The 26,205-nt window shown below is 37.5% G+C and overlaps 1 protein-coding gene across 9 annotated transcripts in view; it reads left to right on the forward strand.

The window, feature by feature from the left end:
* Positions 1–26,205, forward strand: part of DLG2 (discs large MAGUK scaffold protein 2) — a 1,904,207-nt gene that overhangs the window by 250,252 nt on the left and 1,627,750 nt on the right. The gene's annotated exons all lie outside the window — the stretch shown is intronic.

Raw genomic sequence — 26,205 nt, forward strand, 5'->3', positions numbered from 1 at the left:
TCATTCCAACCACAAAGCTTCTTAAAAAGTATTCTTCTGTATGTCTACTGTCCAGATGGGTAAGAGCTAGTAGCAAAATAAGCATTTGTCTCCTTTCTACTCTTTTTGGGATACAATGGGAGTTTGTGAGGCTGCTCAGTATCTTCTATCTGAATATTCCTTTATGATTATTTCTGCCTTAAAGGATTAAGGTGCTCTATTGTGTTAGGGAACTTCTTTAAAGATTTAGGGTTGGGAGAAGGATGCAAGTGAAGTGATTCTCATAAAAACTTCCTTTTTCTCGTTGTCTACATCTTTTTCTTATTATTTAACGTGAGATTTTTGTCAGCGAGAGATGGAGTATACTCTGTAATTGGTGAGAAACATGTTCCATTTGGCTTGCATATTCTAGTAAATCTTTCCATTCTTATACCAGAACTATAGCTTTTAAATTGAAAACCAAAAATAGGTGTCTCTGCTTTCTGTTCTTATATTCCTTGGAAGTTCTGGAGGTCTCTAGTACAGCAACTCAAATGTAGAATGATTAGCGTAAAGATGATCTCTAAGTAAAACCCATTGTTAATAAGTCACTCTATCCTTTGGCAACAGATACAGAAAGATTTGCTGCTTTAATGTAGCAGATATCCTAAACTTGAATACTAATTTCTGGCTTGCTACAGGAAAATTTGTTAGGAGGTAAAGAGGATAGTAGATAGAAATCCCTAAATCAGATTCTAAGAAAACAGGAAAAAATAAAGTGAAGCACACGTCTCAAAAATCTACCCCCTGCCATTTTATTGAGATACAGGTGACATACAGCACTGTGTAAGTTGAAGGTATACAGCATGATTCCACTTACATATGTTGTGAAATGATTATCACAGTAGTCACATCATCCTTTCATATAACTACAAAAAGTAAGAAAGGAAGAAATATTTTTCCCTTGTGCGAAAAACTTTTGGGATTTGCTCTCTTAAAAACCTCCATACACACCATAAAGCAATGCTAACTATAGTCACCATGTACACTGCATACCCAGTATTTATTTATCTTATAACTGGAAGTTTGTGCCTTGTAAAAAGTTCCATATGAAAAGTTTGCTTCTAAAAGATAGTTGTAAAAAATGATGCACATCTTCCTGTTCAATCCAACTTAGTAGTTCTTTAATTTTTTTGCTGTGTGGTAGTATTTATATATGTTTTGTTTTTTTGCTGTAACATAAGCCAGGAATGATGAAATATGAGATTGGACTTTAATAGCATATACTAAGATGCTACATCATATTTAATGTAATTTTAAATGATTGGTTTTCTACTGCCCTATTTTCAAACAGTGTATATGCAATCTAGAAACCTTCACAGAGGTAAGGTCTTGAACATTTTTGGTAGAACATAAAATATAGCATGTCACTACTTTGTCAAAACCTCCCAGTATCTTCCCACTCAGAGTAAAAGCCAAACTCCTTACCATGGCTTACAGAGACCTACCTTGTGTGACCCCAGTTATCTCTGATCCAAATCCTCCTACTCCTCATTCATTCCTGTCCAGCTTTCCTAGCCTCCTTACTGCTTCTCAAACACATAGAGTCTAAATCTTTGCACTTGCTTTGTCTTTGGCCTGAAATGTTATTTCTCCAGATATCTGCATGGTGTGGGGGAGTCACCTCTTTCAAGTCTTTATTGTCACCTTTCAGTGATTCCTACAGCATTCTATTTAAAATACCTTCTCACTTGCTCAGCACTCCCTGTTACCATTCCTTCCTTTGTGTTTGTTATAGCACTTACCACTCTCTATCAGAGAGACATTATGACCTAGTTGTTAAGAGCAAGCAATTTATGGTCAGACAGTTTGAGTTTGAATCCAGGTTCTACCACTAATTGGTTTTGTGACTTTGGGGAGATTATTTAGCTCCTCTATATATCCCAGTTTCTTCCTCTAAACTGGGATTTTTACAAGAATTAAATGCTGGTTTTACCTCTCAATAAAATCAAAGCTTCATGAAGGCAAAGATATTTGTCTTCTGTTTATTGCCTTTTCTCCAGCACATAGAATTGCGCCCCCCCCCCCAATCTATCAATAATTTGTTGAAAATTTTAGTTATGTTATTTTGGCTTAGAGCAATTTTTCCCAAGCACAACTATCCTAACATTCACTCTCTATTTTTAGCAAGGGCCATCTGAATCTTCCTATGACAGCTAGCTGTATTCTTAGAATAAATACATAGTTCAAGTGACAGGTGATGGAATGACTCACTCATCCATTAATTCTTTTACTTAAATATTAATTGTCTAGAAATAAACCCATGTCTCTATGGTCAATTAGTATTCAACAAAGGGGCACAAGCATAAAATGGAGTAAAAATAGCCTGTTCAGCAAATGGTATTGGGAGATCTGGAGAGCTACATGCACAAAAAGAAAGAAAGAAAGAAACTTGACCACCAACTTACACCATACACAAAAATAAACTCAAGATGGATGAAAGATTTAAATATAAGTCATGACACAATAAAACTCCTAGAGGAGAACATAGGCAGGAAAATTTCAAGTGTTCCACACAGCAATATTTTCACCGACATGTCCCCTAGAGCAACGAATATAAAGGAAAGAATAAACAAATGGTGCTATATCAAATAAAAGACCTGCATAGCTAAAGAAAACATCAACAAGGTGAAAAGGGAACCAACTGTATGGGAAAATATATTTGGCAATGATACCTCAGACAAGGGTTTGATCTCCAAAATATATAAAGACCTCATACGACTCCACTTCAGGAAGACAAACAATCCAATTAAAAAGTGGTCAAAGGACCCGAACAGACAGTTTTCCAAGGAGGACATATAGAGGGCCCAGAGACATATGAAAATGAAAGGATGCTGAGCATCACTAGTCACCAGAAAAGTGCAGATAAAAATTGCAGTGAGATACCGCTTCACACCAGTCAGAATAGCCATCATAAACAAATCAATAAACAATAAGTGTTGGCAATGTTATGGAGAAAAGGGAACACTAGTACACTGTTGGTGGGAATGCAGACTGGTGCAGCCACTGTGGACCACAGTATGGAATTTCCTCAGAAAAATTGAAGATGGAACAGCCTTTTGACCCAGCAATTCCACCACTAGGATTATACCCTAAGAATAATGAAATACCAGTTCAAAAGAACCTGTGCACCCCAATGTTCATAGCAATGTTATTTAAAATAGTCAAGTGCTGGAAACAGCCTAAGCACCCATCAGTAAATGAGTGGATTAAAAATCTTTGGTACATTTACACAATGGAATACTATGCAGCAGAAAGAAAGAAGGAGCTCCTGCCCTTTGCAACAGCATGGATAGAACTGGAGAGCATTATGCTAAGTGAAATAAGCCAGGTGATGAAAGACAAATACCATATGATGTCACCTATAAGTGGAACCTAATAAACAAAATAAACAAGCAAGCAAAATATAACCAGAGACATAGAAATAAAGAACAAACTAACAGACCAGAGGGGTGGGATGAGGGGAATAATGGAGGAAAGAACGGAAAGGGTCAATTCAAGGAAAATGTACAAAGGACCCATGGACAAAGACAGTGGTAGGGGGTGATTGAATATGGGAGGAGGGGCAGGGGAGAGTAATGGGGGAAAATGGGGACAACTGCAATTGAACAACAATAAAACATTTAAAAAATATTAATTGTCTAAATTGCTGTATTAGACTCTGTGCTAGACACATTCACTAGGAAACACTTAAGTTTAAAAAAATATATTTTGCATTGGCCCTGACCTCAAGGAACTTGTTCTCTAGTTGTGAGTCTGGACTTTTAAGGGTGAGATATCATCTCACACCTGTCAGGTTGACTATTATCAATAAATCAGCAAACAACAAATACTGGTGAGGATGTGGAGAAAAGGGAACCCTAGTGCACTGTTGGTGGGAATGCAGACTGGTGTGGCCACTGTGGGAAGCAGTATGGAATTTCCTCAAAAAACTAAAAATACAATTGCCTTTTGACCCAGCTATCCCACTTTTGGGACTATATTGGAAGATATATTCCTAACAGATTCAGATTTCTAACAGATCCAAAACACTAATTTGAAAGAGTATATGCACCCCTTTGGTCATTGCAGCATTATTTACAATCACCAAGATTTGGAAACAGTCCAACTGTCCATCAGTGGATGACTGATAAAAAAGCTGTGGTACCTTTACACAATGAAATACTATTTGGCCATAAAAAAGAAGGAAATCTTACTTTTGGGACAGCATAGATGGACTTGGAGAGTATTATGCTGAGAGAAACAAGCCAGTCAGAGAAAGACAAATACTATATGATTTCACTTATATGCGGGATCTAATGAACAATGTAAACTAACAAGCAAAATAGAGGGGAAAATAAAAGATGAGTCCATTGGGATGGTGCCTGGAATACTAACTTTGTAGTCAAACAAACCTTGGGTTAGTTATCTTAGTCCTGCCACTCCTAGTGATATGACCTTGAATAAGTTATTTAATGACTGTAAACTTTAGCTTCCTAATTAGTAAAGCAGAAGTAATCATTGCATCTACCTCAAAGGCCTTTGAACTTATTAAATAATATTATCTACATAAGGTGCCTATTATATGCCTGGTATAAGTAGGCACTCAATTCTTATCTGCTACTATTATTGCCTTAACGGATGCCTTGAACATTGATAGAGTGTGTAAAAATAGGTAGAAAGGACATTCCAAGCAGAGAGAGCAGTCCGAGTTAAGTCAGAGAGATGCTAAAGCATGGGGTATATATGGGAGATTACCACTAGTTTTGTTTGACTGGAGTGCAGAATAGATGAAAGTAGACTGGGGAAGTAGGAAGATCAAAGCTTACTCTTCACCCTGAAATAACTACTGGTACCATTTTTATGTATTTCCTTCTAGCAATTTTTTAATCCAGTGTACATTTATATAAAAATTTCTTATTATAGAACACATGTTGGAATTGTAGATAATAACAGTAAACATCTACATAGTGCTACTTATGTGCCAGACAGCCTTCTAAATGTTTATTAATCTCTATTGCTTCACTTCTGGCTCTTCCTAACAGATCTATTATTTCTTCTAAGACTGATTTCAAAAAACGAAGTGAAACACGAGAAAAACACAAGAAAAACTTACTTTGAAATATTTCTAAGATAGTATGTATCTCCATATATAAGAATATTCTGATTTGACACTTCATAGCTGGTCATTTGGCAATATTTCTCTTACAGTCTTCTTCTAACATGATCTTGCTTGGTTCAGCCTAATTCCATTTTCATAATAGAAGTTATTTCTTGGGGTACACATTTCTTTAAAAACATTCTGTTATTAAAAGTGTGAAGGGGAAAGTCAGGAGTTATTGATTACAAAGATTTTTAGAATGAGGTTTATACTATTCTAATTGGTTGTTCCCTTGAACCTTATTTGGTAGTGTGAACTTTCCATATTACCACTTCATAAGGAGCAAAGAAAACCTGTTTTTTATCTCCCCTCCACCTCCACATACAACCCGAGGAAGGCTCTTAAGGAAGAGGGAAGTGACCAGCAAACAATAAGTAATTATTAAAATTGAATAAAGTATGTAATACATTAATATGTCATGACTGCTATGGGAAAGTAAATCTGGTTGAAAGGTTATAAGGGAGAGCAATTTTAACTGAGTGGTCAGTGTTGGCCTCAATGACAAGGTGATATTTAAGCACGAGTGTGAAGGATGTAAGGAAAATATCCATGTGTTGAGGACCGCCCTGCCTGGTCTCAGGAAGCTGTAACCCCCATGACTTAGGCTGAGTGAAAGACCTCCGGACCAGGAGCCACTGAAGGAGACAAAACTTATGTCCCTGGTGTGAATGGCAGCTAATGACAGGTAACAATTCTCTTGGATAGAGAATGAATCTAAGACAGACGTGTTCACCAAGGAATGACAGGGACAAGACTTGCGGGGCTGTGGAAATAATGGGGTGATCAACATCAATCACCAATTTTGCCAATGCTTGAGTCCTTGAGAAATCCAAGTCTCCCAGCTGCCTTTGTCTCCTCTGCCCAACTCAGGCCTGTTGGAAGTAACAGGGGTGGTACAGTCCAGACCAGAAATGGTGGACTCCCAGGGTAATCAGGCCTAAGACATAGAATATGAAAGACCCTGTGAAATCTGCTTGCTGGAGGATGCTCTTTTTTTTTCCCCCCAAAGTAAATATTTTATTTAACTAATCACAATTTTCAAAATGACAAACATTTATAGCTTGTTTTTTCGACATATAAAATTACATTTTTTTAATCATTGTTCAAATACAGTTTTCTCCATTTTACTCCCAATCCATTGCCCCCTCCCACCCCTCCCCACTTCCCTCCCATAACCACCCTCCCCTTAGTTTATGACCATGTGTCCTTTAAGTTTGTTCCTGTGAACCCTTCCCACTATCCCCTGAAATTCCCTCTACTCTCCCCTATGGTCACTGTCAGCCTGTCCTCTATTTCAGTGTCTTTGGTAATATTTTGTTTGTTTCTTTGTTTTGTTATTTAGGTTCCTATTAAAGGTGAGATCATATGGTATTTGTCTTTCATTGCCTGGCTTGTTTTGCTTAGCATAATGTTTTCCAGCTCCATCCACGCTGTTGCATAGGGTAGGAGCTCCTTCTTTCTTTCTGCTGCATAGAATTCCATTGTGTAAATGTACCACAGTTTTTTGATCCATTCATTTACTGATGGGCATCTTGGTTGCTTCCAGCATCTAGCTATTGTAAATTGTGCTGCTATGAACATTGGGATGCATAGGTTCTTTTGAATTAGTGTTTTAGTATTCTTAGGATAGAGTCCCAGCAGTGGAACTGCAGGGTCAAAAGGCAGATCCATTTTTAGTTTTCTGAGGAAGTTCCATACTACTTTCCATAGTGGTTGTACCAGTCTGCAGTCCCACCAGCAGTGCACTAGGGATCCCTTTTCTCCACAACCTCTCCAACACTTGTTTGTTGCTTTGTTTATGATGGCCATTCTGTCTGGTGTGAAGTGGTATCTCAGTGTGGTTTTAATTTGCATCTCTCTGATAGCTAGCGATATTGAACATCGTTTCATGTGTCTTTGGATTTTCTGTATGTCCTCCTTGGAGAAGTGTCTGTTCAAGTCCTTTGCCCACTTTTTAATTGGATTCCTTGTCTTCTTAGAGTACAGTCTTGTAAGTTCTTTATATATTTTGGAGATTAAACCCTTGTCTGAGGTATCATTGGCAAATATGTTTTCCCATACAGTTGGTTCTCTTTTAATTTTGATACTGTTTTCTTTAGCTGTGCAGAACCTTTTAATTTTGATGAGGTCCCAATTGTTTATTCTTTCCTTTATGTCCCTTGCTCTAGGGGACACGTCAGTAAAAAAGTTTCTGCGTGAAATATCTGAGATTTTCCTACCTACGTTCTCCTCTAGGACTTTAATGGTGTCACATTTTATATTTAAGTCTTTTATCCACCTTGAATTTATTTTTGTACATGGTGTAAGTTGGTGCTCCAGTTTCATTTTTTTGCACGAGGCTGTCTAGTTCTCCCAACACCATTTGTTGAAGAGGCTATTTTTATTCCATTTTATGTTGCTGCCTCCTTTGTCAAATATTAATTGACCATAGAGACTTGGGCTTATTTCTGGGCTCTCTGTTCTGTTCCATTGGTCTATGTGCCTGTTTTTATGCCAGTACCAGGCTGTTTTGATTACAGTGGCCTTGTAGTATAGTTTAGTGTCGGGTATTGTGATCCCTCCTACTTTACTCTTCTTTCTCAAAATTGCAGCAGCTATTCAGGGTCGTTTATAATTCCATATAAATTTTTGAAGTGTTTGTTCTATGTCTGTGAAATATGCCCTTGGTACTTTAATAGAAATTGCATTGAATGTGTAAATTGCTTTGGGTAGTATGGACATTTTGATGATATTAATTCTTCCAATCCATGAACACAGTATATGTTTCCATTTGTTTGCGTCTTCCTTGACTTCTTTCCTGAGTGTTATATAGTTTTCTGAAAACAGGTCTTTTACCTCTTTGGTTAGGTTTATTCCTAGATATTTTATTTTTCTTTTTGCTATTTCAAATGGAATTTTTTCCTTGGTCTCTGCTTCTGCTGTTTCATTGTTGGTGTACAGAAATGCCTTTGATTGCTGGATATTGACTTTGTATCCCGCTGTTTTGCCAAATTCATTTATTAGGTCAAGCACTTTTTTGGTAGAGTCTATAGGATTTTCTATGTGTACTATCATATCATCTGTAAACAGTGACAGTTTTGTTTCCTCCTTTCCGATTTGGATGCCTCTTATTTCTTTTTCTTGTCTGATTGCTATGGCTAAAACTTCCAGTACTATATTGAATAGAAGTGGTGAAAGTGGACAGCCTTGCCTTGTTCCTGATCTTAGTGGAAAAGATTTTAATTTTTGCCCATTGAGTATGATGCTGGCTGTAGGTCTCTCATATATGGCCTTTATTATGTTGAGGAATGTTCCCTCTATTCCCACTTTGCCAAGTGTTTTTATCATGAATGGGTGCTGTACCTTACCAAATCCTTTTTCTGCATCAGTTGATATAATCATGTGGTTTTTGTCTTTGCTTTTGTTTATGTGATGTATTGCATTTACTGACTTGCGAATATTGAACCATCCTTGCATCCCTGGAATGAATCCCACTTGGTCATGGTGTATGATCTTTTTAATGTATTGTTGGATGTGGTTTGCCAGTATTTTGTTGAGGATTTTAGTGTCAATGTTCATCAGTGATATTGGCCTGAAGTTTTCTTTCTTTGTTGTGTCTTTATCTGGTTTTGGAATTAGGATGCTGTTGGCCTCATAAAAAGAGCTTGGGAGACTCCCATCTTTTTGGATTTTTTGGACTAGTCTGTGAAGGATAGGGGTTAGCTCTTCCTTAAATGCTTTGTAGAATTCTCCTGTGAAACCATCTGGGCCAGGGCTTTTGTGTGTTGGGAGTTTTTTGATTACTGCTTCAATTTCTTTTGTTGTTATTGGTCTGTTCAGGCTTTCTGCTTCTTTTTCATTGAGTTTTGGAAGACTATATTTTTCTAGAAATTTGTCCATTTCACCTAGGTTTTCAAATTTCTTGGCATACAGTTCTTTGTAGTAATTTCTTACAATCCTTTGTATTTCTGTGGTATCTGTTGTAATCTCTCCTCTTTCATTTCTGATTGTGTTTATTTGGGTCTTCTCTCTTTTTTTCTTGATGAGTCTGCTTAAAGGCTTGTCGATTTTGTTCTTTTCGAAGAACCAGCTCTTGGATTCATTGATCCTTAGAATTGTGCTTTTAGTCTCTATGTCATTTAATCCTGCTCTGATCTTGGTTATTTCCTTCCTTCTGCTTGCTCTGGGCTGCCTTTGTTGTTGTTCCTCAAGTTCTTGTAGACGGAGGGTTAGGTTGTTTGTTTGGAATGTTTCTAACCTTTTTACGTGGGCCTGTATCACTATGAACTTCCCTCTCAGGACTGCCTTGGCTGTGTCCCATAAGTTTTGGGTCGTTGTGAGTTCGTTTTCATTTGTTTCCAGAAACCTTTTGATTTCTTCCCTAAATATCATTCTGGACCCATTCATTGTTTAATAGCATGCTATTTAATCTCCATGATTTTGAGTGTTTTGGGTTTTTTTCCTTAGGGTTGGTTTCTAGCTTCAGTCCCTTGTGGTCTGAGAAAATGCTTGGTATGATTTCAATTTTCTTGAAATTCTTGAGGCTTGTTTTGTGTCCTATCATGTGGTCTATCTTTGAGAATGTTCTGTGTACATTTGAAAAGAATGTATATTTAGCTTCTTTTGGATGGAGGGCTCTGTATATATCAGTAAAGTCCATTTCATCAAGGGTATTGTTCAATGCCACAGTATCTTTGTTGATATTTTGTTTAGAAGATCTGTCCATTTTTGATAGTGGGGTGTTAAAATCCCCCACAATAATTGTGTTGCTGTCCATATCTTTCTTGAAGTCCTCTAAGATTTTCTTTATGTATTTGGGTGCTCCTATGTTGGGTGCATATATATTTACAATATTTATGTCTTCTTGGTGAATTCTTCCCAGTATTATGAAGTGACCTTCTGGGTCTCTCTTTATGGACCTTTTTTGGAAGTCTATTTTGTCTGATATGAGTATTGCTACCCCGGCTTTTTTTTCCTGTCCATTTGCTTGGAAGATTTGTTTCCAGCCCTTCACTTTCAGCCTGTGTAGGTCTTTTATCCTGAGGTAGGTCTCTTGTAGACAGCATATGTGGGTCATTTTTTCTTATCCAATCAGCTATTCTGTGTCTTTTGATTGGAGCATTTAATCCATTTACGTTTAAGGTTATTATTGATAGGTACTTATTCATTTTCTTTTATGTACGTGTGTTCCTCTCTCTCTCTCTCTCTCTCTCTATTCCTTCCCTTCCTTAAAGTAGTCCCTTTAGGATCTCTTGCAGAGCTGGTTTGGTGGAGGTGTATTCTTTTAGACTTCTTTTGTCTGGGAAGCTTCTTATTTGGCCTTCTATCTTGATTGAGAGCCTTGCTGGATACAGCAGCCTTGGTTGCAGACCTCTGGTTCTCATTACCTGGAGTATTTCTTGCCATTCTCTTCTGGCTTGAAGTGTTTCCATTGAGAAGTCAGCTGTTAGCCTTATTGGGACTCCCTTGTATGTTACTTCCTTTTTCTCCCTTGCTGCCTTTAAGATTCTCTCTTTGTCTTGAAATTTTGCCATTTTAATTATGATGTGTCTTGAGGCGGGCCTCTTTGGGTTCCTCTTGATTGGCACTCTCTGTGTTTCCTGGATTTGTGTGACTTTTTCTCTCATCAAATTAGGGAAGTTCTCCTTCATTACTTGTTCAGCTAGGTTTTCTATCCCTTGCTCTTCTTCTTCTCCTTCTGGTATCCCTATTATACGGATATTATTATGTTTCATATTGTCTTGCATTTCTCTTAATCCCTCTTCATTCTTTCTGAGTCTCTTTTCCTTTTCTTGCTCTTTCTGGATGTTGTTTTCTACTTTGTCCCCCAGCTCGCTAATCTGATCTTCTGCTTCATCGATCCTGCTTTTCATTCCTTCTACTGTGTTCTTCAGTTCAGAAATTGTATTCTTCATTTCCTCTTGACCTTTGTTGAGAGTTTCTATTTCCTTTTTCATGTTTATATAGTTTGCAGTGAGATTGATGTAGTTTCCCTCTAATTTCTAAAAACTCAATGTGAGTTCATTGACCTTCCTGGTAATCATTGTTTTGAACTCACTGTCTGATAGTTGAGTTGCCTCTATTTCATTTAGCATTTTTCCTGAAGCTTCCTCGTTTCCCTTCAATTGGGGGTTGTTTCTTTGTTTTCTCATTGTTCGTGTGTTTCTTCTTTTTTCTTCTTGTTTGTTAATTTGATCTGTTCTGATTCCCTGTAATTATGGTGTGAACTTCTGTGGTAGAATATTTGTGAGATTCAGTGGTGCAATCTCCTTCATGTATCCTGGTGTTCCCAGCTTCCCCCTACTCTTTTTTGTGGTCAGTTGGAGGAATAAGGCAAAATGGTTTAAGACAGCAAGACAGTATACTATGATATTTACTTTAGCAGCCAGTAGAGAAGAGATGGGTTATCCTTTGGCTCCTTATAGTGTTAACCGTGATCCTCCACCCCACTATCCACGTTTTAGAAAGGGTGGAAAGAAGGTAAGACTCTTATTGGGGACGAGAGGATTGTAAGCTGTGAGGCTGTGGGAGGTCAGATTCTAAGGTAGGGTTGGATTAAAGATTAGTATATAGGAGTAGTGTGTAAAAGAATAGAGACAACCCCCACAATAGTATAGTTTAGAAAATTGCAAAGTGGGCTGAGATCAGGTATGGGTATTGAGAAGTATTTACAATTGTATAGACTAGGTCTTACTAACAGTAATAGTAAAGTGACAGTCTTGTGGCAGAATTGATGAGGTCTAGATAACAAGAATAAAGAGTATAGAACCTTGAGAGGTGTATCAATGGAAAACAGATGAAGGATAGTAACTTATCAACACCTTGTGACTGAGATACCAGGGGGAACCTATCAAATGACAGTATAACCAGCCAAGCAAAAAAGATTATACAGAAAGAAAAAGAATACCAAAATATTATTAAAATAAAAAATGTCGGAAAAGTGAGGAAAAGATAATACAAATTTACAGTAACTTGCAAGATAAAAAAAAAGAAAAGAAAAAGGAAAGAAAAGCAGAAGATGTAGTGCAGGAGAGATAAATTTGGAGTGGAAAGAATAATATTAGGATGAATGGAAGAGAAACATAAGGGATTACGAGATAAAAATAATAAGAATTGAAAAATAAAATATCACATAAAACACATGATAAAATCAGTCAACTAACAACAGCCACAAAAACCAAACCAAACCAAACCAAACAAAACAAAAAAAAAAAAGAAAAAAGAAAAAAGAAAAAACCTCTTGTTGGTTTCTAACTGGCCAGACCAGGTTTTCTGATCTTGCTGGCTTCAGCTGGCTGAGGGACCTTTGAAATGCTTCTCTCTCTCCCAGCCCAAATCTCAGCAAGTCTGTCAGGTACCCTGGGCACTCCCCAGCACACTGGCTCTCTGGATCTCACTTCCACGTTCTTCCGGACTCCGGGGTCCTGCAGGATTCCAGCTCTGTGATCTCAGGAAGCACCCGCAATGTTTTGGGATTCACTGCCCCCTCCCTGGGAATCGTAAAAGGGTGCGCCCCTCCCCCAAACTTTTGAAATTCGGGGTCTAGGACCCTAAGTGCCTTGCCGCGCCTGTTCTGGGTTCACAGCAAGTGCGAGACAGTCTTCCTGATGGTGCGCAAGCCGAACCCTTTCCAGCTCCGTGGTCACTGCCGAACTGCACTCGGACCGGGTGTTGGCGCCTTTCCTGGCTCCCCCAGTCAGGCTGGCTGGAAATTTCTGGGCCACTACTGTGGGAACGCATCAAAGGCCACGTCCCTCCCGGGATCCTGGCGTGTGATTCAGGCCTCCCTATGGAGCGTGAGCCGAGTGCGGCCCGACTTTGTGCTCTCCACCGATCTGCACTTCCTCCGGGCTAGGGGTGCAGGCGCTCTTCCAGACTGCCCCTGGTCCTGTTGGCTGGAGGCCCTCACTTCTCCCAAGTCTCTGGGCGGGCGTTCATAGTCCCTGGGCGATTTTTTCCCAGTCCAACTGGCCAATCTGTTCCTTTTAGCAACACGTTCTCCCCTGGAGTTGCTCACCCCCCGTATTTGGGGGAGGGAGCAGCGACTCCCCTCTTCTGGGAGCCCCGAGCACCGGGCCTGGGGACTGCACACCCCTAGTCCCCGCGCTGATCCCTGGGCCCCTTTTGTCCTGAAGAAGTCTCCCTACCGTCTGGTTTTTCCATGATCACAGTAATTTTTGATGTCCTGCTTTCAAAAGTGATTCGGTAACCTAGTCCACTTGCTCTGTTTCTCCACCGATCTGCGAGTTTCCCTCCTCTTCACAGAAGCCGAGAAAAATGCTGCCTAGAGTAAAGCCGCCATCTTCCTGTCTCCTGAAGGATGCTCTTTAATTAGAATATAGAGTCATGGGCAGGAAGCAGAACTAAGCTTTAAGTCCTGTAGTCTTTTTAAATGATAAAATGCCAAAATCTCTGGCTTAGGATCCCAGTAAAAATCTGCCAGCACCTTTCAAGAGCTAACTACTTGTAATTTGCAAACTGTATTGGTATTCAAGAATAAAACCCTGCTTGTGCAGGGGGACAAGGCACTCCTCACGTGAGGAGTGGCCATGGTGCCCTCCAGGAGAGAGGGTGGCCAAGTGGCACCCTCCAAAAGAGAGGGTGGCCTAGGTGCTCTCCACGCGAGGAGTGGCCATTCTGTCCTGATTCCCCCACAGGACCTGGTTGTCTCTGTGTATGTTTTTCTTGTGTTTCAACGAACCATCTGCAGCATTCTGTGCTCACAGCAGGCAGGTGGGCACGCGTCATCCATGAGGTTATATGGGGGAAGACCATATCAGCACGTCAGATGGAGGGGTTAGCTAGTATGGAAGTCCTATAGAGGGAGCATGTATTTGTATATAAATAAATATTTAATGTATATTGAAGTAGATGGCTAGGACAGTGGGGCTATTGTTTTGTGTCCTATGACGTCCCTACAGCCTTCCAATGATTGATTTCTCCCTTGAAACAAAATTAGATGAGTCCCAAAAGTAAACCTTTGACATTGTTTTAAGAATATGTATTTTAAAAGACCTGAAGGTCAAGGTTTTGGCCTTTTCTTGTATTGAAAAAAAATGTGACATTTACCTGTTTGCCTTTAGCCTGGGAATATTTTTAAAATACAAGCTTCAATACCTAGTTTTTGAAATTTCATGGCAGTTGCCTAGAGGAAGAGATTTCTCTTTTCACTTCTTCAGCCTATAATGTGATAAAATTCTTACTGCTTAACTTAAAAAGGATGTATTTGTTGCCTCTATAACATTTTAACCTATAATGTGTGGCAGAGTGGCACACACATAACGTAACCCCAGAGTGGCAGCAGCGGTCATACTAGAGCTGTTCTGTGTTGTTTTGAAATAATGAAAATGACTCACTTAGCTTTTATTTTAGGAACACAAAAAAAGTTCCTTGTTTTAAAACATTTTAACATAAGCATATAATTTAGAGTTTGTTTTCTTTGTTTTTTCCTTAGGTATTTTTTTAATAGTCTGTAAGGGATTTATCTCTTTATATACTGTACCATGCTGCAGTACATATCACTCTCCTGCCTGCCAACATTCTATTAGCAAATTTGTAGCCCCCAGTTATGTTTTCTGCTTAACTATTTTTCATTCTTTTGTGAAAGAAGTAGATATAACATCTTCCCCACTTTTGCTTTAAGAATTTATATATTTTAGTCTATTTTTTTCCACAGAGCTTGAGTTGCTGAGCTAAAACCTGCCATTCTAACTTGGTAACAGAAAAAAAGTATTTTTATATTACTGAACAATTAATTATTGGACCATGTTGCAGTAACAGCACTGGGGCAGGAAAGAGGCAGTTTGGCATAACGGGAAAAATCAAGAATCATCTGAAAGGTCTGCATTTGAATTTTGGTTTTCCATTTGCTAGTTGTGTAGCCATGGTCAAATTACTTAACCTCTCTGAACTTCAATTCCTTCATCAGTAAAATGTTAAAATAATAATAATATTTACCCTGTAAGATTGTAGTGGAAAATGATTGATATGTGACACATATAAAGTACTTATAGTACAGTTCCTGAACCTAGTAAATAATCCATTAATAGCAGCTACAATGATCTTGTGGGAAGTTCTTTCACATAACAGTATCTTGCTTTTCTCATCAATAAATGGAGGAAGATACTCCAGGTTAGGAGGAATCAAATGGAAGAGTATATATAAGTGAACTTTGAAGCCTGTGTTCTTTAAAACTACATTATATTAAAATGTATGGTAAAATGGAATTTTATTTTTCTATTTTATGTCCTCATTCCTCCCTGGGAATTCAGATCAAATAACAGATGAGGAAGCATTTTGTAAAGCAAAAGCATTATGTGAATATAGGATAATCTTATTATCATTACTATACATGCACAAATATCTTCTCATGTACCCACAGGTATTGGCATTCTTTGCATGGATATTTTGGTAGGGTGGAAGAAGAGAAAGAGAGAGAGACGTCTTAGCCCCTGTTAGAGTGTACGTGCCTGCTGTAAGGCAGTACAATACTAATGCCAGTAGGCTTTTGAATAAGCTACATACTGACATTTAAATAAGAGAAGTAGGATTTTTTCTCTTTTGTTTTTGTTTGTTAATTTATTTTTTCTTTTGAGAGTATGGGTGGAAAAGTAATTACTTGGCCTGGGTAATGGTGGGAAGAACCTAAATGATAATAAATGGAAGACGGGAGAGATGTGGACAAGAGAGAAAAGGCCCAGTTGGGGAAAAGGAGCCTAAAAAAAGAAACAAATGGTTTCAGACATAAGCTTTAACTAGTAGTTTGTTTGTTTGTTTGTTTGTTTTAATTATACCAGCCTGGCAAGAGGCACAGAAATCAGCCCTTATAAGGAATGATAAACTGTCTCCCCCTCTGTTTCCCTTCCCTTTCTTTCCACTCCTCCTTCTCCTTCCTTTCCTTCCTTTCCCTTATCACTCATAGAATATCTGCTATATGTATTCATCTTTATGCAGGGTCTTTAAGCAGCCAGCTTCCTTTGCACACATTGGTTGGTATGTAGAAGTGAATCTCAGGAACATATTTTTCTTTCACAGCTTTAGCTCTGCCCAGCTCTCTTTGACCTATCCCTTTTACTTGATTCCTTCTTTCTTGCAATCTCTTAGTCCCTTACCTGGATACTGGTTATTTTCTTCTTCTTGGAGCTGATACCTTTCTTTATATCACCTACAAAGATGAGGAAGACCAAGGTTCTTTATTTGATCTTATACTTGAGTAGGAGTAATGGTGTCTCATATGTATAGCCCATTATATAATTTTAAAATATTGCTTATCTTAGTTGATTCTCCTAATGGCTTAGTGAGCCACGTATTATTGATGTCACTATCCATATTAGAATGAGGAAGCTGATAAGCAACTTGCCCAGGATCATATCGTGAGAAAGTGATGGAATCAGGAATTTGATTTCAAGGCAATAATTTTCCCATTACACTATAGGAGGAAAGTGCCAATTTTCACTAGAATATTGGAAGTGGCTTAATGGCCAGAGGGCTTTAGCACTGGTCTTTGTGTGATGCTTAAGACTTAGGTTGAAGAGATAGGTATGCCAAGTAGAGGAAACTGTGTGAGCAAAATTGGGAACAGTGATAAAACCTGTTACTTATAAATGAAGTTTGGGTTAGGCACTTTTAATACATAGTGAGGCAAAAGTAAGTTTATAGTTGTTCATATGGAAAATAATATAATAATTAACAACAATATGAGAATAAACTGTGTTTTCCACTCACACAACTGTAAATCTACTTTTGCCCCAACCTGTGTATTATCTTCTAATTTCTATAGCAACTCATCAAGGTATTTTATTGATTGATTACTTACTTTGTTTTAAGTAGGATTTGAGATGGTAGGTAGATATTATTATTTCTAATTCGCAGAAGATGAAACTAAGCCCCAGGAAAGCTTGGTAACTTGTTCAGAGTCACACAGTAAAATGTGGTGTCTTGGGAGTTAATAAATATGTGCCTGGTATGCCATGTCCCTTCCCAGGAAAAGGTGGGAGAGGCTTTCTGAATGGTGAGCAGTCAGGTTTAGCAGAGCCAAGAGTGAGGAGACTGATTAGGTGGCCCTTGCTGTCTGACTGAGAGCCTTAGTTACAATGCAGAGTTTAGACTCTCTTCTTTAGGCAGTTATGGGCCACATAAATTTTTTTGCAAGGAAGTGGCATTATCAGCTATGCTGAGGGAGATTAAGCTGGCAGTGTCATGCATCACAGATCAGAGAAGGGAGCAACTGGTGGCTGGGAGACCAATTAGGTGGCTGTCACAGTAGGAAATACTCAACTGGATGCCCGAAGAACTATGCATTACTCTTTTTGAGGACACTGAATAGTGGATTTTTCTTTACAAATATCATTTCTAATGGGTAGTAACTTGATTTATGAAGAAGAAACTTATGTTAACTTTAGAAACTGCACTCAAACTAACTCGTAAAAGAAAGGAAAATCATGATTACAAAATTAATTACCTAAAGAGGCCAGTGAGTAACTTAAGAGCCGGTGGTTACTTTGCTGAAGCTGAATGCTGGCTCAGCATTTATCTATAAATAATTTACAGTAATACTTTTCTTTGGAGTACTGTAGCTAAATTTTTAATAATATGGTCCAAAATGGTGAAAGTACTTCAATTTTTTATCTAGTGTCATTCAAATGTAATACAATTGAATCACATTAATACTAGAAATACTGGACCTCAGAGGGTGTATTTTTGAATTGGTACAAATTTGTTTAACTGTAAAATTCCACTGATATCAATCACTTTGAAATTAAGTTTGACCTTTCTCTCCACTCACAGTACTACTGATATAATTCAGGCTTTTGCTGAGTCTTACTAAAATCTGGCTTCTAACTGATCATCATAATCTAGTCTTTACTCCTTTAACTCAACCTGCACAATCCAACAGTTTAAAAACTACCTGTTGATCCTCCTTATTTATTAACTCTTGTTCCATTTCCTTAGCATAGCCTTTGAATTCTGGCCCAAGCTTAATTAACCTTTGTTCTTGTAATTTCTTCTGTCTGGAATATTCTCCCTTTGTTTTCATCTGGAGATCTTTTTATTTCATCTTTTAAAGACCTATTTGTCTATCACCAATCTTATAATGACATCAAGTAGAACAAATTCTTCTCTCCTGTGGAATAAGTTATTCTCTTCTGTGTGTTGTTCAAGGCCTGTTAGAGCGTTTGTCATATTTGTATTGGAACTATACAAATAGGTGCTCAAGTGCTTCACCTGTTAGATTGTAGGCATCCTGACTTCGAGTGTTATGTTTCTTCATGCAGTCATGATATGGTTCAGAGTGCGTTGGGCAGCAAATAGTCAATACATGTTTATTAAGTGGATGGTTAACTGTAATTTCCTTATGTCAGAGGAAAAAATGCTGTTTTGTTAAATATATAGCTATTATATTAGAAGCCTGACTTACAGTCTCCTTACCGGCCCAGGGTAAAGGTCCCTAGGCCTAGCTAAAGTACTGAAGGAGGTTGCTCAAAGCACAGAAATGAGTCATGGTTATCCACACCTCACTCTGTCCTTTACAGTACTCATTATGTGGCAGATTATGGGATAATTATGGGCTAAATGATGCCATGTAGTTCCACCTTCTTCCTTGTGCACCCAACTTTATTAGCAGATTGTGTTACTATTATCATCAGATGTTACCAGGCCATTAGCAGTCTTAGAGAGAATGGTTAGGTTGTAGAGCTTATCTTCTTTCCTGCTGCAGACTTGGCTTACCCCCTCTAATAACTCATTGTCTTTTAAAATTTTATTTTCTGCCATTTTGTAGTTATGCAATTTTACAATCCCATTCCTTATTCAATAGGCAGAGCATCCAGACAAAAAAAGAGAGGAGGTTTCACACTCCCTAAGGTTTGCTCCCATAGAGAAAGGAGCTTACATTGTATGGAGGTCAATCCAACTCTGAAAATATTATGGTGAAGCAGTGAGATTTGTTCATGAGGTACCACTATCAATAACTTGATGATAAAATGTAATAGTGAAAAATGTTTCAAAGTCTCCATACTCCATAAGCCTGACATAATGCTGCCTGTATAGCTTTGCAGTAGATCTGAGGACCCCCACCTGCCTTAGACCCTGTCCATGGAGGGCTGTATATGGACACTTTAAAAAGACCTGATATCCTGATATTTTTTTTTTATCAAGAAGTATACTCTTCTTGTTTTGCTTAGCAATATTTTCCCTCAGAGAGCTTAGCACTTTTCACATTGTATTATAGTTATTTGTGAGCAGGCTATGACTCCCCTACAGTATTATGCAGTTAGGAGCTGTGTTCTATACATATGATTCACATCCCCTTAGCACTAGTCTGGATTATTGCATATAGTAGTGAATCAGTAAATGTTCATTAGATAAATAGATTGTAAATATATGTCTTATCTAAAGAACCATAGTTTTCAAACTAAATAAACATGAAAATGGTGGAGTAATTGAAATCGGGATTATTTCAGAAAATTGTAGATACATGATTATTCACCTAGTAACACTGTCAAAGAACATAATTAGGTAGTAGTTCCAGATGTTTTGGAGAACAGAAAATTTATATTAATGCTCTATTAGTTAAAAATTTTCTAAAATTTTCACAGATATTACTATGGTCAGTTATATTTTCATTATTACTTTTGTAAATATGAATTACTTATACGTGTAAACTGTGATTAAAAGTTAATAACATAAGAACCTGTCAACATATAAATAATCCTTTGCTACTCATTTAAGGAAAGTTGTTTTATTTTTAAATATTGATATTTTGTGATCATCCTCCACAACCCAATGAAAAATGAATCAATTAATATAATACCAGATATTATATTAATTACATAACATAGCAAGGAAATCTAAGGAGATCTTTTATGTAGAGTTCACAAGAATGATTCATAAACTCAAAGCCATTAATGTCTTAAATCACTGGCTCAACTAATTTCTGAAATAAATGTGTAAGACACAGTTTTTATGAGATTTCTTTATAGTACTGTGATGGTTAAGTTTTATATTAACTTGATTAGGCTATAATGCCCAGTTAATAACCAAACACAAATGTAAATGTTGCTGCAAAAGCATTTGGCCACATGTGGCTAACATCTACATCTATTTGACTTTAAGTAAAGGCTATTGATTACTCTGGACAATGTGGGTAGGCCTCATGCAATTAGTTGAAGGCCTTAAGAGCAAGAACTGGTGTTTCCCAGAGAAGGAATTCTGCCTCAAAACTGCAACACCAACTCCTGCCTTGGTTTCCAGACTGCTGGTCTGCCCTACGATTTCAGACTTGCCAGCCTCTGTAATTATAAGAGTCAATTCCTTATAATCAGTCTCTGTCAGTGTCTCTCTCCTATTGCTTCTGTTTCTCTGCAGAACCCTGATTGATGTAAGTGCTAACACATTTTAATGATATATAACACTTATATAGCACAGGCAATTATCTAAGCATTTTACATATATTAAGTCATATAATTCTCATAACACTCATGCAAAATAGGTTTTATTATTACTTTAATTTTATAGATGAATACACTAAGTAGCAGAAGACTTAAATGATTTGCCCAAGATCACACAGCTAATAAGTAGAGACCAGGGACCCAGTCCTAGGCAGTCCTTTAGGTTAGTCTCTGTTTCTATAAGTCTATTTTTGTTTGTTTGTTCATTTTAGGTTCCACATATAAGTGAAACCCTATGGTATTTTTCATTCTTTGTCTGACTTATTTCACTTAGTATAATACCCTCTAAATCCATCCATGTTGTCACAAGTGGCAAGATTTCATTCTTTTTTATGGCTGATTAATATTCCATTGTATATATGTACCACATCTGCTTTATCCATTTGTCTGTTGATGGACATCTAGTTTGTTCCATTCCTTGGCTATTGTAAATAACACTGCAATGAATGTAAGTGTTCATATATCTTTTTGAATTAGTGTTCTTGTTTTCTTCGGATAAATACCCAGAAATAGAGTTCTTGGGTCATATGGTGGTTCTATTTTTAGGTTTTTTTGTCTTTTTTTTGTTTTTTTTTGAAGAAACTCCATACTGTGTTCCATGGTGGCTGTATCAATTTACAATCTCACCAAAAATGCATGAGGGTTCCCTTTTCTCCATATTCTCATCAACATATAGGCGGTCCATTTTCTAAACTACTCTGCTACATACTTCTTAAAATGATAGATTGTGTTCCTGGATGCAAATGACAGAAAAAAGTAGGTTAAGAACAGACCTTAATATAATTCTTTTAATCTCTCTGTTTATGATGGATTTGTGGTTGGACCTGGTACCTTCATACTTGCTACTAGTCTAGCATTAACATTCTTATGAACAGTTATTATTTATTAAGCGTATTAACTGCATCCCAAAGTCTTACCTACATTATCTCATTTAATTCTGTCAATAATCCTGTGAAGTTGCTCTTACTATGTACTATATTTTATGATGTAGTAGAAGATTATGAAGTCAAACTCAATTCTCTGACATGCCACAATCTGTACTCTTGAATTTTTCTGCCTCTTGGAGGTACTATGGAATCCTAAGAATTTTGAGGAATCTTATTATTCAAATAATCCAAGGCCTTATGCAATGTATGATGTTTTTATTCCATCTGATATTCATTCAATGTCATCTGGAAGCTTGAGCAAGTCACCTGAATGCTAGCCAGTGGGCTAACAACTAGGTCAGACTCATTTTCTGGGGCTTTCTGAGCACAGAGTGCAGGTGCTGCAGATCCAAGTTGGAGTTTAGAAGGGGGAAGATGAAAATCAGGAGGCTTAGTAACAAATTGCAAATACAATTCCAACAAAGAAGTAGTGAGCTTGTAAATGAAAGGAACTGGGAAAGAACTAGATTGAAGCAGACACTTACCTGAGATACCCTAACAAGCCAGTTGCTTTATGGTTGCAATGTTGGCTACTTTCAATGTGTAGGACTGAGATACAGACTTGACTCTTTTCATCAGGGGACTTTTCTAGTTAGAAAGTTCTCTCAAAGATGGAATAAAAACATGCTTTCCTGAAATGCTAGCCATTAGTTACAATCATGTAACCCAACACAATATACATGCTTTTCCACTATTTTGAAAACTATCAATTATTTTCACTATCACTTTTTTCCCAACCTTTTTCTTTAACCAACTACTTACCTGATAAAGACACCATGTGGAGTTTTTGAAAGACATTAGCAGTCTCAATTGTGTATTGTTGTAAACATTAAATAAGATAATAGGTGATTGACCGTGAAGTATCTACTGTCATTATAATGGTGACTGTCTTTGCTGACTGAAATAAAATCATTGGGATGGGGCTTTCTGAAAAAGGAATGGCAACAATTCAGCCATGTTTAGTTAATAGCCCAGTTATTTTGAATAAACTGTCCTGCTTTACTCATGAAGAACATGACATTAAAAAACAGAAAGAGAGTTCTGAGGAGCCAGGGCCAATTCTATACTCTCTTAGAAGTTTGTTAAGATTAAATAAAATAATGTAATTAAGGTGCTTAACACATTGCTTATTAGTAAATACTGAAAAAATAGGAGACGGAGAAAGAAGATGGTGGCCAAGTAGATGGAAGCTGTATGGGAGAACATATTTGCCAGTGATACCTTGGATGGGGGGTTAATCTCCAAAGTACATAAAGAACTCATACAACTCCACACCAGGAAGACAAACAACCCAATTAAAAAGTGGGCAAAAGACCTGAATAGATACTTCTCTGAGGAGGACATAGGATGGCTCATAGACATATGAAAGGATGCTCAACATCACTAGCCATCAGAGAGATGCAACTTAAAACCATAATGAGGTATAACCTCACACCTGTCAAAATGGCTATCATTAATAAATCAACAAACAACAAGTGCTGGAGAGGTTGTGAAGAAAAGAGGACCCTAGTGTACTGTTGGTGGAGGGCAGACCGGTGCAGCCACTGTTGAAAACATTAGGGAATTTCCTCATAAAACTAAAAATGGAACTGCCTTATGGCCCAGTAATACCACTGCTGTGAATACACCCTAAGAATCCTGAAACACCAATTCTTAGTGGGATTTCAGAATCCTAAAACACCCTATGTCCACAACAGCACAGTTTACAATAGCCAAGGCCTGGAAGCAGCCCATCTGCCCACAGTAAATGAATGAATTAAAAAACTATGGTACATTTACAGGATGGAATGCTACACAGCAGGAAAAAAGAAGAAACTCCTACCTTTTGCGATTCCATGGATGGAAGTGGAGACTATTATGCTAAGTGAAATAAGCCAGTTGGCAAAAGACATACCATATGACCTTTCTTAAAGCTGGAATCTAATGAGCAAAATAAACTAATGAGAAAAATAGAACCAGAGAAATGGAAACATGGAACAAACTGATAAATGAAGGGAGGGGGAGAATGGTGGAAGGAAGGAGAAGGGACTAGTCAAGGAACATGTGTGAGTGGTGCATGGACACGGACAATGGAGAGGAGATTGACTGAGGGCTAGAGGAGTGAGTGGAGGGGGGCAAAAGGGAAAAACATTGGGATAACTGTAATAAACAATAAAAAATATTACTAATAATTTTTCAAAATTAGAAAAAATAAAGTTTCTGCTCAGAAACTTTCCATGCCATGGAATTTAGCAAAATGAAATGACCACTGGGATGTGAGAGTTTGCCTTTCATGTGAAAGAAGATCCTCAAAGGATAGATCTAGAATGAAAGTATTGAGGTTCTATGGAAGCTGATATAATAAATGAAACTGATTATTAGACAATTATTTCTTAATTATTTTTAGATTAAACTAAAATTAATTGCTAGAAATAATTGTCTAATAATCAACTTTATTAGATTATAGTTATGGATATTTTATTCAAAAATGTTTATTAAAATCAAGAGGTAGAACTCTTGAGTGGCCCTAATTATATAGAACACAGAGTAAGAGGGAGATGTGCCTGAGTGCTTGTACTGTGCCAAGCTTGTTAAGGGTGTCACATAAATTCTCTCATTTAATCCCTACAGCTATCCATGATGCGACTTCTGTCATTATCCCCCCTTTTAAAAATTAAGAATCTGGGGTGAAGAAGTTAATTAATAGTTAACAAGTTGCTGAAAGTCATGTAGCTCTTGAATCCTGGTGGAGCCAGGATTCAACCTCAGAAATTCTTATTGTAGGGCCTGCACTCGGATAAAGGCAGCAGAAAAGCCAGAGAATCAGACTCAGGCACCTGAGCTCAATGTTCATTGGTATGTTCATTCACTTACTCATTCATTTATTAGTTAGAAAAGTATCTAATGACCTACCTAAATCAGATATCATGTTAGGTATAAGAAATACATAAATGAATACAAAACATTTCTTACTCTCAAGGAGATCTTCTTTTCAATAGCTAAGAATTGCTTCAAATATGCCTGAAAAAAATGAGGGTGAATAGTCCACAATTTCTAGTGAGGGATTCCAGGAGAGGGTGAGACAGAGAATATGGAGAGAGAGGCTGAGGATGGGAACTACAGTGGAATTCTGATTGGGGTGGGATGGGCTCCAGCGTCTTCAAGCAAGATGTACTGCAAGAACAATTTAAATAAAATTTTTTAAAAAGTGAAAAAAAAGAAGAGCTGAGACCTAAATGGCTGAGGTCTTGGCAGCACCCCCCCCCCCCAAAAAAAAAACAAAAAAAACAAGCAGAAGTGTTGTGTGACATTCACATTAGAATCCAGAGAATCCAGGGAAGGTCTCTTGGGTGGCTCAGCTAAATTATCCATGGTTGAAAAGGTAGAACTAGTCTCAGACTCAGGGGTGTGTAGAGGTGTGACAGAACCTTAAAGAGGGCAGAACGAACCAATTGATTTTGAATTCTGGTTTTGCCCCTGTTAGGTGTATGATCTTTACTCTCTGTGAACCTCTGCTTTCTTACCTGTGAGGTAGGAATTCTAATACTTATGTCAAGTGATGACTGTGTGGATTAAATGAGAATAAGTGCAGGCAAAACATCATACTTTGCCTGAACAAAGTAGGTACTCAATAAATGTTGGTTTCCTTCTCAGTATTCAGCTTTGAGAGGGGCAGAACTTGAGCCTCTCCTTTCCCCCACCAGTCATTTCTGATTCTAAAGATATTCTGCCCCTTTGTTAACTCAGACTGTTTGTGGGTTCCATAAAAATCAGACCTTTGGATAGACCACAGTTGCCTATTGTAGAAGGTTTATGGGAGTAGCATATATTGATCTCTCAACTATTTTCTCTTAGAGAACCTTTTTCATGCCTATAAACATTAAAAATATACAGCTAGGTGTCCACTTTTCATAAAAGTCAATTCCCTAAAGGTGTGTTAAAATTCATTATGGTGAATCAAGACCTTCAGAGGTTTGTGTTCCTACAGTCAAGTCACATATTCCAAGAAATAACATTTTAGTTCTTTTAATTTTGTTCTTTAAGCAGAATACTAGACTTGATATCTTCTCTTTAATAGTTTCCTGAAAACCTATTTAAGATAGTGTCTCAACCATTTCTTGATTTAATAATCCCTGTTCTTAAATATTACTTATACAAATAATAGGAAGTACCCACAAAACTATGCTTTTTTAATTCTAGTTTTAAAGTGATGAGGAATGGCAGAGAGGAACATAATGAATCTATGAGTAAAAATAATCTGTATTAGTGTTTCTAAAGCAGGAAAAGATTTTCAGAAAATGCATTTGCTATGGAAAAAAGTGATGGAAGACCACAAACTTCATATTACTTAAAATTTTGTCCTTTAAGGTATATTTTATAAAAGGAAGATGCTTCTTTGTTAATGTGACAGAGGTGGGTGAAATTCTCTCTTAAATTGTAAGACCCCTGCTGTGTCAGTTCTTGGGTCCTCAGAGTAAAGGGGCATGGAAGAACCTTCCAGCAGAGTCAGGTTCCAGCTATTGAAAACCTTGTTTGGATCCTGACTTCATAATGTATTATCTTGTGACCTTTGATAAATTTATTAATCTCCCCAACCTTTAATTTCCTCACTTGTAAAACTCTCCAAAGGGTCAAATGTTATTACATAAGAATGCAGTGTATAAACATAAATCCTCTATAATATTGTTTGTTTCTTAAGTCTTCTGGAAAGGTT

The sequence above is a fragment of the Phyllostomus discolor genome, chromosome 6 (genome assembly GCF_004126475.2).
Source record: "Phyllostomus discolor isolate MPI-MPIP mPhyDis1 chromosome 6, mPhyDis1.pri.v3, whole genome shotgun sequence".
Taxonomy (NCBI): Eukaryota; Metazoa; Chordata; class Mammalia; order Chiroptera; family Phyllostomidae; genus Phyllostomus; species Phyllostomus discolor.